The 10,974-nt window shown below is 42.3% G+C and overlaps 1 protein-coding gene across 1 annotated transcript in view; it reads left to right on the top strand.

Annotated features, from left to right (window-relative positions):
- Nucleotides 1–8,399: 8,399 nt before the first annotated feature.
- Nucleotides 8,400–10,974, top strand: part of CTNNBIP1 (catenin beta interacting protein 1) — a 25,628-nt gene continuing 23,053 nt past the window's right edge. The window contains exon 1 of the mRNA XM_015407676.1: nt 8,400–8,479. The gene's annotated coding sequence lies outside the window, so the exon portion shown is untranslated. The remainder of the gene's footprint in view (nt 8,480–10,974) is intronic.

Below are 10,974 nucleotides of genomic sequence, written 5' to 3' on the forward strand. Positions count from 1 at the left end.
AAATCCTCTCATGAAAGAAGCTATAGAAATGTGAAGAACCAGGAAGGAAAACTTTTCCCTGTTTGAGTTTCTGAACCCTTAATGTATAGATGGCAGCAACTCATGCCATTAAAATGGGTAGGACTGGAAAAGCTATGCCTAAAAACCGAGCTTGATTTTAACTACCTTTTGGAGAATCCAGTGTAAATTCTTATGTATCTGAAATGCTACACCAGGAGGCCTGAATCCCAGAGAAGCTTGACATGTTCTGGAAGAATTTTTTTTTACAAGGCATTAAGTATTCCAGATCTTACTATTCAATTATAAATGGTAAGTGTTATGGATTTTGTGTCACATCCCTCAAGAGAAGTGAATTAATGCACTCTTCATCTGCCTGTTGCTGAAGGTCATGAGTTGCATTGAATGAAGGAGGAAAATATCAGGATTGTGAGTTTCCTGATTTTGCTGCTGCAGCTGTTTTCTGGAAGACCTCACTGTAAATTAACAAAACTTAAAGGGGCAGTGCCCCCTTGTCCTCTCCCAGTATGACCTGAACTGTAGCCATTGAAGCACTCTGTGGTATAGAGGGTCACAGTGTCTGTCTAGGCAATATTGTTGTCCAAGATTAGGGGAACTGCACTGTCAGCTTTTCTTTTAAACTCAAATTTGCACGGTGCTTCTGAACTTGTTCATCTTTGTCTCTGCTTCTGTTAGTGTTTCTCTTAAGCCTTTGTTGTAGAGCAGTGGCTTTTGGACTGTGCTTCAGAAAGCTTCTCAGAAGCTTCTCGGGTTCCTTAATAAGAATGGTTAATATAGAGCTAATGAAGGGGGCACTGACTCTCGACAGTTTATACCCCCAAAATCTTGTTGGTCTCTGAGGTGCTACTGGACTCGAATCCAGCTCTTCTACTGTGGACAAAAACAGCTACCCCCTGAAACTATCTTCATGGAAGGCACCACATTCAGCCTTATGGAGTGGAACTCCATCAGTGCTATCTGACAAAAGGAGGTTTAACTCTCGAAAGCTTAGGGGTGTGTGGCCTAACATGCAAAGGAGTTCCTGCTACAAAAAAGCCCTGGGTTTTGACAACAAACAAGGTAAACAGAATAACAAGGAAAAGGTGGGTGTAGCTGGATAACCACACTTCTGGTAACATGGGGGTGCGGCCTAATGTGCTAATGAGCTTTGCTGTCAGGGGTGTGGCCCAATATGCTAATGAGTTCCTGCTGTTGGGTGTGGCCTATTATGCTAATGAGTTCCTGCTGGGCTTTTTCTACAAAAAAAGCCCTGCTAGGTGTATACATTACAAACAGATGTAGTTCATTATTCCAAGATAATTATGTAAAACTTCTCTCAGATATTAAGAGAGATCTGGACAATTGGAAAGATATGTGTAACGGTTTCATGTTTTGTGTGTTTGTGTCTTTAAAAGTGGTTTGCATGGATGTGTGAGGATAATGTAGAATGCTGGACAGGCATGTGGTGTGATTGGTGATTGACAGAGAGGGGGAGGGAGGATAAGATATGTCAGTCAAGAGTGTCAGTTGAAGGGTGTCTGTTAGAGTTATGAGAGTTAAAAAAGAGAGTTGAACAGAGTCTGTCAGAAGAGAGTGATGTGTTAAAGCAGTTGTTATAAGTTCTGTCTAGTAAAAGAGTTAAGCAGTTTGTTCGTTTTAAGGTCTGAGAGAGAGAAGTCTTGTGTGTGTTATGAAAAGTTAAAGCATAAAGAAACAGTAACCATATATGGTCTAAGGAAAATATTGTTATAAAGCGACATGCCCAGATCCCTGTCAGTAAGAGGGAAAAGTGTGTGAAACATCAAATAAATCTCCTTTTATTTAAGATAACAGTTCTGAACGAAATTCTTCTCAGGAAACACATAGTCCTTCGAAAGCCCAGACCCTGGGTCACAATACCAAAACCAGAAGAAGAAAATATTATAGAAATAGGTGTGGGAAAGCCTAAATTTCCCTGGTGGCAGCCAGATTACCCATAGGAAAATAAAACATAAGAACTTTTAAAGGTAAACCAGACCTCCCCAGATAAGAGGTTGTCACAATATGCAACTTTCATTAATGGGACAAATTTCAGTGATAAAGATATTGGTACTACCTAGAGTTTTGTTCCTTTTTCAATCCATGCCTATTATTAAAAACTAACAATTCTTCAGAGACTAGGATAAACTTGTACTAAACTTTATTTGGCAACAAAAAAGATCGTGAATCAAATTAAAAGCTCTCCAAGATAGGAAAGAACATGGAGGTCTAGCTTTACCAAATTGGTACTTATATTACCAGGCTGCTTTGATGTTATGGATTAGGGATTGGATTTTACTTCGGAACCCAAGAAGCTTGAAATTAGAAGGACACAATCTGCTACTGGTATACCTTCCTGTGGTATGCTAAACAAGATACACATTCGTATTTTAAACAACATTTAATTAGAGATGCCCTAATGAAGACGTGGAAGGAGATAAAAATAAGCTTCTAAATTAAAATTCCGAAATGGGTTGCGTCCTTGGAAGCCTTCACAAATCCTAATCTACTAGCTTTAAGTTCAGTGTGGCGATATGAGGACTTTCTAGACGACAAAAACATATTGAAAACACAGGAAATGCTGCAGAAACAGAATATAAATCTATCCTGGTGGGAAAGAATTCAATTAGAGTCACGATTCACAAAAGAAGGATCTACAGATTTTTATGATAAGCAGACAGAATTAGATAAAATTTTAATCAATACAGACGTTAAATCATTAAAAAATTATACAAATTCCTGTTGGACTAAGTTACATGACGAGCATGTGTGATCTATGATCTCTTGGGCAAAATTGTTTGGTTATAATATTGATTTAAATACTTGGGCAAGGGTTTGGCAAACTAATTTGGAATATACGAAAGCCGTCTCCCTTAAAGAAAACCTTTATAAAATGTTTTATAGGTGGTACCTTCCACCTATTGGTCAAATTCTATCCCAACATGTCAAATAAATGTTGGAAATGCAAACACAAAATGGGCACCTTCTACCACCTATGGTGGACTTGTGATAGAACAAAACAATTTTGGGTAGAGGTGCATGGATTGTTAATACACATATTGGGGGTCAGTGTACCTTTGAAACCTGAAATGTTCCTGTTAAACGTAATATCTAAGCAATTTCAGAAATTAGATGCGTACTTGATAGTCCACATTGTAACCGCCTCCAGAATTGTATTTGCTAGCAAATGGAAAAATGAAGAAATACCAACAATACAGGATATAATTGGTAAATTACTAGACATAGCTGAAATGGACAATTTAACAATGAGACTGCAGGGATGAGAAGAAAATATACATCAGCTTTTGTGTGAACAGTAATTAGAAAATGCGGTTGTTGAAATACAAAACCTCCTTTGGTGCCTAGAAGCTCAAGAAAGCTTGTCAACATCTAATCTATTAGTGGGCAAGCTTCCCAGTGGTTAGTTCACCTGTGCTGGCCTTCTGTGCAGGTGAGTGTTGGATGTGTGTGTATTCTGTGGAATACACTTTTTTTTTAAAATAAAATATAAAAAAACAGTTAAAAATATGAAAGCAAGTCCTGGTGTTTATGCAGGGCAAACAGGGAGGTGTCGATTTTATGTGCTGCTGAGGCTTCCAAGAGGGGCATCCATTTTTCTTGAAGATTGTCAGGAACGGGTTGATTTTTGGATCGTAGGATGCTAGTGGAAACTTTGTCCTGTAAAAAGAAGTCCCACAGTTTCAGGAACCATTCACTCAGTAGCAGCGTCTTCTTGGATTTCCAATGAAATGCAATAACATTCCTAGCGGCCGCAAGACACAATTCTATCAACTCTTTCATAAGCCCATCGGGGGCAGGATGGCTCTAATGATTCAAAAGGAACAAGGAGGGTTGTAGTTGGAGGGCGCAACCCGTAATTAAAAGTATTTGGGCATTGACTTCTCTCCAGAAGGCCTGGACCTTGGGACATGGAATACACTTCAGAATCCTCTTGCAGTTAATTGTCAAGCTGCCTCAAGCAGAAGAGGTGGCACAGAAATAAAATGAATACAATAATAAATATTCTTGGGGGTTTCTCAATTGCCAGGACAATGAGGAAGGGGTTCTCTGAAGATAAAAATGTATACTGAAAACTTCTGCTCAAGAATAACAGTTGATAACACAACAGTTTGTGTTGGACAGTGTCTGTCCGTATTTGCTTATATCCTTGTTAAAGCTGAAAAGGAGGGGTTCTTCTAGACCTGTGAGGGTGTTACTGCTTCAGTATATTGATTGTGACTGTTTAAATTATCATTGTATTTTCCTGTTCAGTGAGTTTTATGTGACTGTTTGCTGCAAATGGCTAACGTTAAAGTATCAGCTGTGGAATACTTTAAGGGCCGTTCACATTGGTGAAGTTCCGCATACTTAATCGGTTTCCCTTTGTCCAAAACTAATGTCATGAAGTGCAAGTGTGTGAGGCTTGAAGTTGGATGCTGTTTTGCTGGCTCCAGTTGTTCAGTCATCTGAGTTGACAGCCTTAATGTACGTTTCAACAGTGTTGCTTGTGTGCCTGAGAGCTGGTGTGTTCATGGTGCTACTGAGATGGAAAGGTAGTGTAGAAGGAAGACATGGTTTTTCCCTTGACACCCACCTTCTCAAGAACAGGCAGTCATTTCCTTTAGAATCTGGTTTTGCATATCCTGACAAACTTTCTACAGTGCAGTCTCAGAAACACCATTGATGCTCTCCAAATGCTAATATTGGCAGACCATTAATTCCCACTGCACAAATGAGGAATGAAGGTGAATCACCAAGTGTCAGACAAATTCTTATTTGATTTGGGCCTGGAACCCAGCCCTTGTCCAGTGGGGCTATTCTGGCTCTTGGTGGGGCTGCATAACGAGTCATGCCGCAGGCCTTGGTGGTTGTTCAGCTGTTCTACAGCTGTCTTGCTAAGCATTACTGCTTGCCTCTGGGACCTTAGTCATCATTGCTTCTGCTATTTCACATTCGCCCCCATCCTTCCTCGTAAATATCATGTTACAGAATAATTGTGGATTGTATTTCTTAGGAGTTCATTTGTAGTTGAACCTTTCAGATTTTCAGTTTTAAATGAAAATGCTGAAACGTGGCCTCAGAGTCCTTGCAATTTATTTTTTATTTATTTATTTTTCAGATTTTTAACCCGCCCTCTCAGCCGAGGCTGGCTCAGAGCGGCTCACATAAAAACAGATAATTATATTAAAACATAGTTGTAGTTAAAACAAATATAAAATCATAATAAAGTGCTAGTGGTTCTTAATAGTCATATAGTGGTATCAGCCAGTGTAGAACGTTCTCCGCTCGCAGTCAGCTCCCGATGTTAGTTGGGTGTCCCTGCAGGGTTCGCTGTTCAGTTTTCAGGGTCCAGAGCCCTCTCCCTTTTAACCAACTGATGTTCTTCATTGGTGGTGGTGGTGGCGGCTCCCAGAAGCCTGGCAGAAGAGCTCCGTTTTACAGGCCCCGCGGAATTGTGAATGAAATGAAATGTTTAGTCATGGGCTCTGTTCTTGGCTCTCCAATGAGAGAGTTTAGAGGTTTGCATGCATGCATTGAGCCAACTTCAGAGGACGGCAGAAGACAGGAAGGCCTGGCGGGATCTGGTCCATGGGGCCGCGAAGAGTCGGACTCGACTGTGCGACTGAACAACAACAACATGCATTCATTGAAAGTCTCTTGACTTCCTTTTGGCCTGTTTGTATAATATGGGTGCTGGGGGACCAGAAAAATAACACCTTTTAATGTGAAAATAGTCCATTTCAGTGCAGGAGCAGTGGGTGGGATAGCCTGAACAATAAAACAGACTGATTTCTAAACAAAACGCAGTTTTCACTCCTAATTGTTTTGTCACTCAATATCTGTAGCCAGAAGTACTAGAATCTTGTGTTTTCTGTTTTGTGTGGGATTATGATTTAGCAGACTACGACCGCAACATGTTTGGGCCAGGTTTTCATCCCGCTGGTTGTATCAGGTGGCCTTCTTTACTTTGCTCTGTAGCAATAACATTGAGGGTATTTTAACTTTTCTTAGATCCCATGGATTATTTGACCACATGAAACTTTAGCATATATAGATGCTTGAGTTAATTACAGTGACTTGAAAAAGAATGTATCTGTAATCATGACAAATGAGACCAATGGTACCGGCTATTAAAGCTAATACACCGAAAGTGGATACTAATTCTAATGTGTAACTTGAGTGTAAAGTGGTTTTCCACAATTCTGTGTGTTGAGAGAGAGCAAAATAAGTCTTTGAAATGTGCAGCAATGGAAAAAGGCGGCTCCTTGCTGTAAATGGTTCTGCTGACGGTGTTATCCTTTGGCTCAGTTATATATTTCAGTAGTAGAGACAGGGACCAGATTCTAAAGGTTTTTAAAGAGTCCTTTCCTAGGGGATTTTTTTTCTTTTGAATGATTCTTCTAACCCCTTAAAAAGGGAGTTGCTAGTTGCTGCCAGTCTTCCCTAGTGCGTTCCATTGCAGAGTAGGCTTGCAGGAATTTCAGCTGCAATGTACCCTCTTGGTGAAGACATTCACGGGGATTAGTTTGGCATCTTTTCCAGATGCTTTGTGGGATAGCAGAAATAAGCTGACTCTTAGGATTACCAGTCTCTGCTATCTGATGGAAAATGACATATGTGTCTTTCTTAAATAAAGCCATTTTCTAGCTGTGTTCTGAGGAATCTTGACTTCTGCAGATGCTTATTAGTGTCCCCAGTGATCAGATCACTAATGGCAGACAAGCTTCCTGGGAAGGCAGCTTGCCCACCGGCTACTGATCTCACACACGCCCATGTGCAGCCCCAGGTGAGTATTAAGTATCTTCTGGGGCAATTTGCAAGGCTAAGGTTTATCAGGCCTGACCAGAGATTTATGTGAACTGGTTGTGTGCACCAGCATGCTACAGAATCTTGTGCAAAATTCCCATAGCAGACAGATAAAGGGAAAAGCTTCCTGATGGTAAAAAATATGAAAACCACTGATTTTTTTTATGCCATGTGCAAATAACATACTCTTGCTTATGGTAATGTAAATTGCCTTCTGTACTTACAGAGGCTTTTGGTGAACTATCTCACTTCCACCAGGTGCTCACAAACTCCACATGAGATGGTAAACCTGTGTCTGTGCTGTAGATGGAAAGTCAGATTAATAAAGTGGTCCTCTAAACAAAAACTTCCCTCAGGAATCCTTTCTCCGATAGAAAACTGGCATCTCTAGCAGAGTTCAAAACCAAGGATGCAATCCCCGTATTGCCTCTTTAGTGGGACCAGCCCAATGGCATGTAACAGCGTACAAGCTCTCAAGTTCTCCAGAACTCTCCATCAGTCTAGAATCTAGATGCTACCAAAAAAAAAAATTGGGAGGAATGCCTAAAGGCAGACTGTGACAACAGCATCATTTCGAGCCTACATGCCTACCTAGCAGTTAATACATAGCTGGGTTTGAGCAGAACTTAACATTGTGACTTGAGGCATCTCCCTATCCCACCCCCTTTTAAAGATTTTTGTTTTTGGAACATCAAGGTGGATGAAGAGTTCTTGAAGACTTGTCCACTGATGTGTGTTGTTCTGTTGGTCTCCCAATGACAGGTATTACATGTATTATATTTTTAGGTTTGAATTTTCTTTTGGACCAACAGCTGTGAACAACTTTTTCTACCTCTAGGAAGGGTGGGTTAGAACTCATCTTTCCTGCCACTTTGATATGCATATGGATTCTGTGTGGTGGAAGTATCCAGTCATATCCGTGCCTACAGAAACAGGTTTGCCGCTAATTCTGTTCGTGAAAGTGAGGCTTCTGCACTGTGAATTGCATCGGTCCTCTTGAGCTCTCCCTAACATGATTAGGTGCAGATAGCATCACTTGTGCTTTTCAACAAGTTAGATTGTGCTCGTTAGTTGGGTTTGGTCCTGAGCAGTCAGCAGTATAGTTGTTAGTTTGTCCCTGTAATCAAATACATGCAGAATGTCCCCACAAGAGGCAAGTGTTGTTGTTTTCCTGGTGCTGACTGTGGTTAGCCCACTAAGGAGACTACATAGGTCACACTGTCAGCAAAGTGTGAATGTGAGAAGGAGAGACAACAGGGTAGCTATTCCACACACACACACACACCAATTTTGTTGAACTGGTCACAATGAAAATGAAAAGGCTAAGGTCTTGATGAAAGGAAACAAGCTGCTTTTTCCTGGTTTGACTTCTACAGGCAAAGTTTTTCTCTTGCCCGTGAAAAATTCTAAGCTTGCATCTATCTAAATAGCAAAGTATACTGGAACTGGTATGCAAACAAATTTATATGGAGGATGGCTCTGATGGTGGTGAAATACTTCATTGGCTTCAAAACATCTGAAGTATTTTAGCCCGTTTCAGGCTGTATATTATAATTGATCCTCTGTTCCCACAGGGTGGCTTCTTTCAGTGCTTCCAGACGGAGAACTAATCAGACCTGAGCATTCAAGTGAGTTTCTCCTCAGCATACTGAGTCAGGTAAGCAGCAGCAAAAGCTTTTAATGGCCTGAGCCCAGCATTTTTCCTCTGAGCCCAAACGTGTGTAATGAAAGTAGCTGTTGTCCTTTGTGGCAAGCCTGTTCTAAAATGTCGCACCTGCCAAGCTAGCTGGCAGTCAGTGTATTCAGATCTTCCAGGCACAGAGCTGCCAGCTGGAGAGCAGTGGGCTGGGAGGATTTCAGCTGTGGAATTCAGGCTTGAAGCCCTGAATTGGCACCTGCCTGTACCACCCTTTAAAGCTGTCCTGATGCGTGTGACAGATGTCGGAGCGTACAGGGGCTGGATTATCTTTTGTTCTGAACTGTGCCGGTTTTACTCGCTCTTGAACGGAATGGCAGCCACACCGTAGCAAGTTACATTCAAGTCCAGTAGCAGCTTAGAGACCAACGAGTTAAAGATCAGCAATTGCAAATATAACCAACTTGAAACCGGGTTATTATATACTAGCAGTAAAGCTCGTTGTAAAAGCAATACAACGGATTCTAGGAAGATGTGATGTGTAACGAATGCATTGGCTGGAAGCAGGTTAAGTACATATTAGCAGTATGTAATAGAAAGGCACAAATGTGGAAGTAAAGTCTCACATACCTTATGTTACACAATAACTGGTGTCCAAGGTCACACAATGTGGGCCAGAAAATGAAGCACACAGGGCTCTGGAGTAATTTCTAGAATTGGGCAGTCTGCAAAGTCATTTTGTGTTCTGGGTGTGGTTAAAGGTTCCCCCCACTCGCAGGGTTTATCCCAGTGTTACACACTCTCTGTATTTTTAATGTATATGTCATTCTCCACTTCAGCCAGTTGTTCCTGCTCTCCTCCTGTTTGTGCATGCCTACGTAGATCTGTCTGTGACTGTCTGTATTTTTGCTTTGCAGCATGCGTCAGGTTTTTGGTTTCCTGTTTTCTGTGTGTCTGGTCCCATCTTCTGTCTCTGCTTGTGTGTGTATCCACTAGCTTTTTTGTGATAACTTGGGCTGGTCCCCCCCCCACCTCCGCCATGCTGACAGCTGTTTACTTGAGGGGGGGGGGTTCCGTTCTGGAAAGTGTTGCCTCAGCAAACTTGGCTTGGAGGCTAAAGACAGTGGGTTTTGTCCCCTGAGGGTATCAATCATCGTCTGGTGAGGAGAGCAAAGACAGTAGCTGTGTTCACCGGAGTGAAGCAACCGTCTTCTGAGGAAAGTTTTGGCGGGCACTGCCTCTATGGGCAGGAGTCAGGCAATGCAGCCAGTGGATAGGGACAACTTCTGAGTGACACATTATGGAGCCAACTGATTTAGGGGCGCGTGGAATGTTCAGATTTTTGTTGTTCAGTCGCACAGTCGAGTCCGACTCTTCGCGACCCCATGGACTAGATCCCGCCAGGCCCTCCTGTCTTCCGCTGTCCTCTGAAGTTTGCTCAGTTTCATGTTCGTTGCATCGATGACACTGTCCAACCATCTCATCCTTTGCCGTCCCCGTCTTCTTTGACCTTCAATCTTTCCCAGCATCAGGGTCTTCTCCAGTGAGTGCTTCCTTCTCATTTGGTGGCCAAAGTATTTGAGCTTCAGTTTCATTATCTGGCCTTCCAGGGAACAGTCAGGGTTGATTTCTTTTAGGATTGGTCAGATACTCAACTATATATAAGAAGAGATTGGTTATGACATGAGTCTGCCTGGATGTTGGAAATGGCTGGTAGTGCTGTGGTGAGAGAGCCCACACTGTCATTGTGGAGTCTGTCAAGTGTTGATGACGGGGCATTTTCAGCTCTGGCCCCTGAGTTAATGGAACGCTCACACGTCCTTCCCTCAATGTCAGTCGCTCTGTGGGCCTCCTAGCATAATTGGAACACTTACTTTCCATGTGCCTTTGATCTTATGCCAGTGCTGTAGCATCCGTACTGGTTTGTCATTGTTCTCTGTTCCATCCAAAAAGATGCTGGTTACAGTAAATGACTTGAGCCCCTGCCACATCTAAGGTAACTGCTTCGCTCTTGTGTCGGGTATCAATGTCTAAAATTGACTAGCATCCATGTGGCAAATTAAGACTGCAAGACGGTATGGTGGGAGCCAACACGGTCTAGTGGTTAGAGAGCCGGTCTGAAATCTGGGAGACCCAGTTTCAAACCCCTTCTCTTCCATGGAAGGCTCCCGGGTGATCCTAGGCCAGTTAATAGACTCTCTGCCTCACCTACCTTACAAAACTGTTGAGAGGATAAAATGGAGAAGAGGGGAACAATGTCAGCCACTTTGGGTCCCCTTTGGGGAAACAAGGTGGGGTATAAACGTAGCAAATGAGGCGGGGCATGGCGCTTCAACATCTGTCCATTGGTAGCCGATTTCCATCTCCCCGAAGACTCAGCACAGCAGGAGTTTTGCATGACTTCTGAAAGCGATGCACAATGTCCACCCAGAGCAGAATTTGGCAGCATTTCATGGTAACTGCTTGACCGTAAGGCATGTTTTGAAACGAGTGAGCGGCTAAGGTTTTTCAGGTCC

This window comes from Gekko japonicus, unplaced genomic scaffold (genome assembly GCF_001447785.1).
Source record: "Gekko japonicus isolate JY-2015 unplaced genomic scaffold, Gekko_japonicus_V1.1 scaffold1533, whole genome shotgun sequence".
NCBI lineage: Eukaryota > Metazoa > Chordata > Lepidosauria > Squamata > Gekkonidae > Gekko > Gekko japonicus.